At 41.6% G+C, this 6,000-nt stretch overlaps 1 protein-coding gene across 4 annotated transcripts in view; it reads left to right on the top strand.

The window, feature by feature from the left end:
• The window catches only part of SLC30A9 (solute carrier family 30 member 9), a 137,327-nt gene that overhangs the window by 23,383 nt on the left and 107,944 nt on the right, over positions 1-6,000 (top strand). The window lies entirely within an intron of this gene.

Here is a 6,000-nt window from a genome sequence, read left to right as displayed (position 1 = left end):
GGGCCTAACTTTACTGTTTAGTTTTTTTTTTTTAATTCATTGAAGTGTGTCATTTTCCCCCAAAAATGTGTATAGTATGACATATTTAGGGCTGGGGAAAAAACGATTTAAATCTTGAATCGAGTTGAGAGGTCAAATCAATTCAAAATTTAAGAAAATCGATTTTTAGGTGAGGCGTGGCTTCGGCCTCGCCTAAAGGCTCATGCCCGCAGCGCCTCAGGACTGGCGCGGTTTCCAAAGAAAAAAAAAACTTGATTCGAATTGTTTTTTTTTTAAGAGAATCGAAGATTATTATTTATTTATTTATTTATTTTTTTAAGTAATTTTTTAGCAAAAAAGTATTTTAAAATGGTCGCCTTTTTTCACCTGCATCCTATGCATTAAGGTGAATAAATATCCGACAATACCGCCCCCCCCCCCCTGTTTTATGCCCGTTCACCTCAGCCTGGCCGTTGATTGGCTAGAGTGGATGGATTGAAAGCAGCGCAGTCATTGGCTCGCACTGCTGTCAATCACATCCAATGATGCGGCGTTCTGGGGGGTGGGGCCGAGTGATACAGTGAGCGGCTATAGCCACCGGCTGTATCACGGGAGCGCGCCCGCAAGAACTAACCACCATGCGAGCGAGCTTGCATGAAGGTGGTTAGTTCTTGCGGGGAGGAGCTGAGACAGCCGCCAAGGGACCCCAGAAGACCGGAGGCTCGGGGCCACTCTGTGCAAAACGAGCTGCACAGTGGAGGTAAGTATAACATGTTTGTTTATTTTTTTAAATTGCCTTTACAACCCCTTTTTAAGGGGTAAAACTTCATTTACATCCCGAAGTTCATCCCTTTGATCTGAGAAAGAAAAGTTACAATGTTTATAGTTACCGTATTTATCGGCGTATAACACGCACCGGCGTATAACACGCACCCCAATTTAGGAGGGAATTTTAAGGAAAAAAAACTTTTAGGAGGGAAGTTGAAGGGAAAAAAAACTTACATTTAAATGCCCTTCATTGCAGCCTTGTCAGTGCAGCCTTCCCCAGTGCAGCCTTGTCAGTGCAGCCTTCCCAGTGCAGCCTTGTCAGTGCAGCCTTCCCAGTGCAGCCTTGTCAGTGCAGCCTTCCCCAGTGCAGCCTTGTCAGTGCAGCCTTCCCCAGTGCAGCCTTGTCAGTGCAGCCTTGCCCCAGTGCAGCCTGGGATCCCCTGTCCCTGCTTCCAGGGCTTCAAAATCGCGGTCCGCGATTTGAAAATGGCGCCGCCGGCGCCGAAGTACACAGAGCCGGTCCTCGGCTCTTTCCGGCGGCTCTCGTTACTTTCGGCTCCACTCGTAGTCCCGAGCGGAGCTATCCGAGTAGGTTAGGATAGCTCCGCTCGGGACTACGAGTGGAGCCGAAAGTAAACGAGAGCCGCCGGAAAGAGCCGAGGACCGCCTCTGTGTACTTCGGCTCCGGCGGCGCCATTTTCAAATCGCGGTCCGCGATTTTGAAAATGTGACAGCTCGGGATCGGCGGGGATCGGCGTATAACACGCACCTGCGACTTTCCCCTGATTTTAAGGGGAAAAAAGTGCGTGTTATACGCCGATAAATACGGTATCTACCAGCACAGACAATGTGAAAAACTCGGCAGGCTGCCCCGTATATATTTTTTTTTTCTTTTGACAGCTGAGTGAGCAGAGAACTCTCTACACTTGTTACATGAATGAATCGGGAAATTCTGCATAAAGATCATAAGGGGGTTAGTCATGCAGCTCTAGTAAGTGTTACATGTTAGGCTCCTAACACCATATAATTGCACAGTAAAACAGGCTTTTATTTATTATCATCATCACCAAAATCTTGAGTCGAATATTTAGAATACTCTTGTCAAGGGGCAGGACTCCCTATCATTATGTTTCTTAAATCATTGCAATTATCATGACTAGTCAATTATCACCCTGTAACTACCACTTCATAAGAATCTGTGTGCAAAGGATAGCTGTACTTTTATAACACAATAGCACTTTTAATATAACGAGAGGTACTGTGCAAATATAACCACTTTCCTTTAGTTCCCTGCTTTTTGAGCTGTATTTACTTGCCCTAACCATTATAAACTTTGCATTGTATACATTTAGCCTGTCTACATCTGCACTGAATCTGCAGACCAGGAATGAGAGTTTGTTCCAAGGAACTTTTCATTGCCACAAGCCATAACTGATGAATTGCATGCTGCTTTATTCTCCTGTAATCACTGGAGATGGTTCTGCTAGAAGCAGACAGCCTCTGGATAGATTTAGCTTGGTCTCCCCAGACTAAGGTAAGTCATAGACTGTTTGAATCTCGGCTGGTCCAGCATTAACTGGCAGAGATTTGAACCATGAATGTACATTTGAATGTACCAAGTTGATCAACTTGGGTACAACCAGCCTGCTAGGTTTTACATGCGATTTGTATGTAGTGCTGGTATAGCTGCTAGCAATAATCACTGTATTCTCCCCGCGGGAACAGCTTCTACCGCCCCCCCGGGAGAACACAATGGCTCAGTGGGAGGGTTTCCCCCTGTCAACCTGTGGTTGCAGGAAATTAATTTGTTCTGTGTATGACCAGCCTCAGACTGAAATCTCTTCCCTCCTTTCATTTGTCCTAGCATTGTGCAAGTTTTTTTTTTTTTTTTTTTGGATTCAACTACTTATCACGGATTTGTGTTTTCTACAGTTGGATTTTAATAACCCAAGATGAGATTTTTGTTTTAGCACATCATTTTCTTCTACATGTTGTTTATTGTGATTTATATCTCACTTTTGTGGTGCTGCTGGACAATTTACACTGTAATGGTGTGATTTGACATTTGTTTTATTTTTATGTTTTTACACATGCGCAGTATCCTTCCTTTTTATATAATAAAGCAGCCCAGACCTTGCTGCACTGGTGTAAGGCACACATGTAGGCTCTTTTTTGGTTGAACTGCTTATGGCACGTGTACCTGTTTTTTGTCTGTTCATTAACTTTTCTTTTTTTTTTTTTTTTTTTTTTTTTATTAATGGCATGTTTCTAAGCGTAAGTAATGCCAGTGTTTCATAATATGCTTTAAAAATGACTGCTGCTATTATATTCAACCCACGTGAAAAAGTAGTTTCTGGTAACAAAATAGTCACTTATTGCAAATCCTGAATATCTGAACAGCATTACTTCAAGCCTCATCTCCCACGGATAAGATTTATAAGACAAAAACATCTGCCGTCATTAGCAAAACAAACGGATATTCATTTTCTTGCAATCCATTAGTCGTTTGTATTTTCCAAGAAGTTTTCTTTTTTATTGTGTATGATCACTAATGATAAATGTAGGTTTTCATAATTATTTATCTTATGCACTTTACCAGTTGGTATTCTGACTAATTTTATATGTAACCACAAAACTAGCTGTCTAGATATTTATAGAGGACCTAAGATGTTGGTGCCTCATTTTAGCAGGCCATAGGTGGTGGGTCAGGTTTTTATTCGTTCAACCAGTGGATTCAATGAAAAAAAGCTAACCCACACTTGATGTGGAATCCTCCCCTCTGAGATATTGTATTTTGACAGTGACCACTTCCTCGCCTTCAGAATGCACTGATCAGCATTGCAGGCTATAGCTGACGGCACTGATTGAGTGGGGAAAATTCAACAGGGCGGTTGTACAGAAGTCGATCGGCAGATCAACTTCTGTGCAGAATGCCTGCCCAAACATAGATTGAAATTCATCCAATCCCCGCTTAACCAGCTGAATTTTGATCCATGTATGGCTGGCTTTTCTCCCTTCGTCATTATTCGGTGGCGGAAAAGTGTATGGATTTACAATTACTGTTAGGTCATTCCCACCAGTTGTGCTTAAAACTGACCAATGTAGTAATTCTGAATATCAAATTCTGCTTTTCCACATATCTTTGTCTATCTGCAACAGTAAGTTGGCCTCCACATAGTACCTTGTCTTTATTTCCTTCTGTAGGGCCCATACTATTTGTCTATGTACCAAGCTTACTCCACTACTTCCGCCAATGTTTCACAATTCCCAGGTTCTCTTCTACATTTCAAATCGTCGGACCACCTGAAAGGATTCCTCCAACCAGTATTATCTACTGTATAACAAAACCAATTGGTGCTCTCATTGCAAAGGCACTTCGTTTGCAGGGACTAGATCTCGGGGTGCCGGAATACCACGTGATATGGTGCAGCCCTTTTATCTAAAGTCAAGTAGTGCATGCACTACTCTTTTTACAGTCTGGTGGTGGAGTTTGCAGCCCATTCAAATAAATGGGCTGCCAAATCTCTCTGCAGGGAAAATCACAGGAATGGGGATCGCGATCCTGTGTGAGTTTGCCCTTAATACACAACATTATGCAGAGAGCAACCTCTCTCCTATGTGTTTTTATTATAGCTAATCCTAATTGGAGGAAATTCATCAGGTGGCATGCGATATTTCTGTATGTGACACACTGTACACGTTTGCTGCCATTGTGCTCTTGCTGGGTGTCCAGTGTGCTCCTGTTCCTTTAAGGGGGATTGGGCTGCCTCCAGGCCCACCTGCCCCTCATCTATCCATTTAATGCATGTGCTTCCATTGTGGAGATGTTCATAACCCTTTTCATGACTAAGCCTATTTTTGACATTTGGTGTTTACAAGTTAAAATCCGTATTTTTTGCTAGAAAATGACTTAGAACCCCCAAACATTATATATATATATTTTTTTTAGCAGAGAATCTAGAGAATAAAATGGTGATTGTTGCAATATTTTTTATCACACGGTATTTGTGCAGCGGTGTTTTAAACGCAAATTTTTGGAAAAGTGACACTTTCATGAATTTTAAAAAATCCAAACAGTAAAGTTACCCCAATTTTTTTGTATAATGTGAAAGATGATGTTACGCCGAGTAAATAGATACCAAACATGTCACCCTTTATAATTGCACGCACTCGTGGAATGGCGACGAACTACAGTACCTTTGAATTTCCATAGGCGACGATTTAAAACATTTTTTACGGTTACCAGGTTTGAGCTACAGAGGAGGTCTAGGGCTAGAATTATTGCTCTCGCTCTGACGATCGCGACTTCCGTATGCGTTTTCTTTGCTGCGCAAGCTCGCGGGGACAGGGGCACTTTAAAAAATTTTTTTTTTTTTATTTAATTTATTTATTTTTGTACTTTATAAATTGTTTTTAAAATTTTTTTTTTTTTTTACTTTTATTGCTGTCACAAGCAATGTAAACATCCCTTGTGACAGTAATATGTGGTGACAGGTACTCTTTATGGAGGGATGGGGGGTCTAAAAGACCCCCCATCCCTCCTAGCTGCCATAAACCCGGTATCCTCTTCTTCAGCGGTTGGTCCGCTTTCAGATAAAAGTGGTCTCTGTGGCGGATTTGCCGGGAGATCACTTTTATCTGCGGCGGGACAGGGAGCCATCGGTAGCAGCAGAGGCGATCGGGTTCTTCTCCCTGTTAGTCATGGAGATGAGTGAGGGGAAGATGGCCCCCTACCCATCTCCATATCATTGCAGGGCGGAAGCGACGTCAGAACGTCACTTCCGCCCATAGCTCTTAAAGGGACATTTTTATTTATTTTTTTTCAAATTACATATAATAATAATAATAATAATAATTATTATTATTTTAAATTGCATTTTAGTGTAAATATGAGGTCTTTTGAGGTCATATTTAAGAGGTCCTGTCATGCTTTTTTTCTATTACAAGGGATGTTTACATTCCTTGTATTACGAATAAAAGTGAGACTTCTTAAAAAAAAAAAAGAAGTGTAAAAATAAAAGGTAAAATAAATAGGAAAATAAAAATTTTTTTAAACGTGCCCAGTCCCGCCGAGCTCACGTGCAGAAGCGCCCGCATATGAAAACGGTGTTCAAACCACACGTGAGGTATCGCGGCAATCGGTGGAGCGAGAGCAATAATTCTAGCCCTAGACCTCCTCTAACTCAAAACATGCAACCTGTAGAATTTTTTTTAAACGTCACCTATGGAGATTTTTAAGGGTAAAAGTTTTTA

This window comes from Aquarana catesbeiana, linkage group LG01, assembly GCF_042186555.1.
Source record: "Aquarana catesbeiana isolate 2022-GZ linkage group LG01, ASM4218655v1, whole genome shotgun sequence".
NCBI lineage: Eukaryota > Metazoa > Chordata > Amphibia > Anura > Ranidae > Aquarana > Aquarana catesbeiana.
The sequence above is the reverse complement of the archived record's forward strand: the minus strand, read 5'-3'. Positions and strand labels throughout refer to the sequence as shown.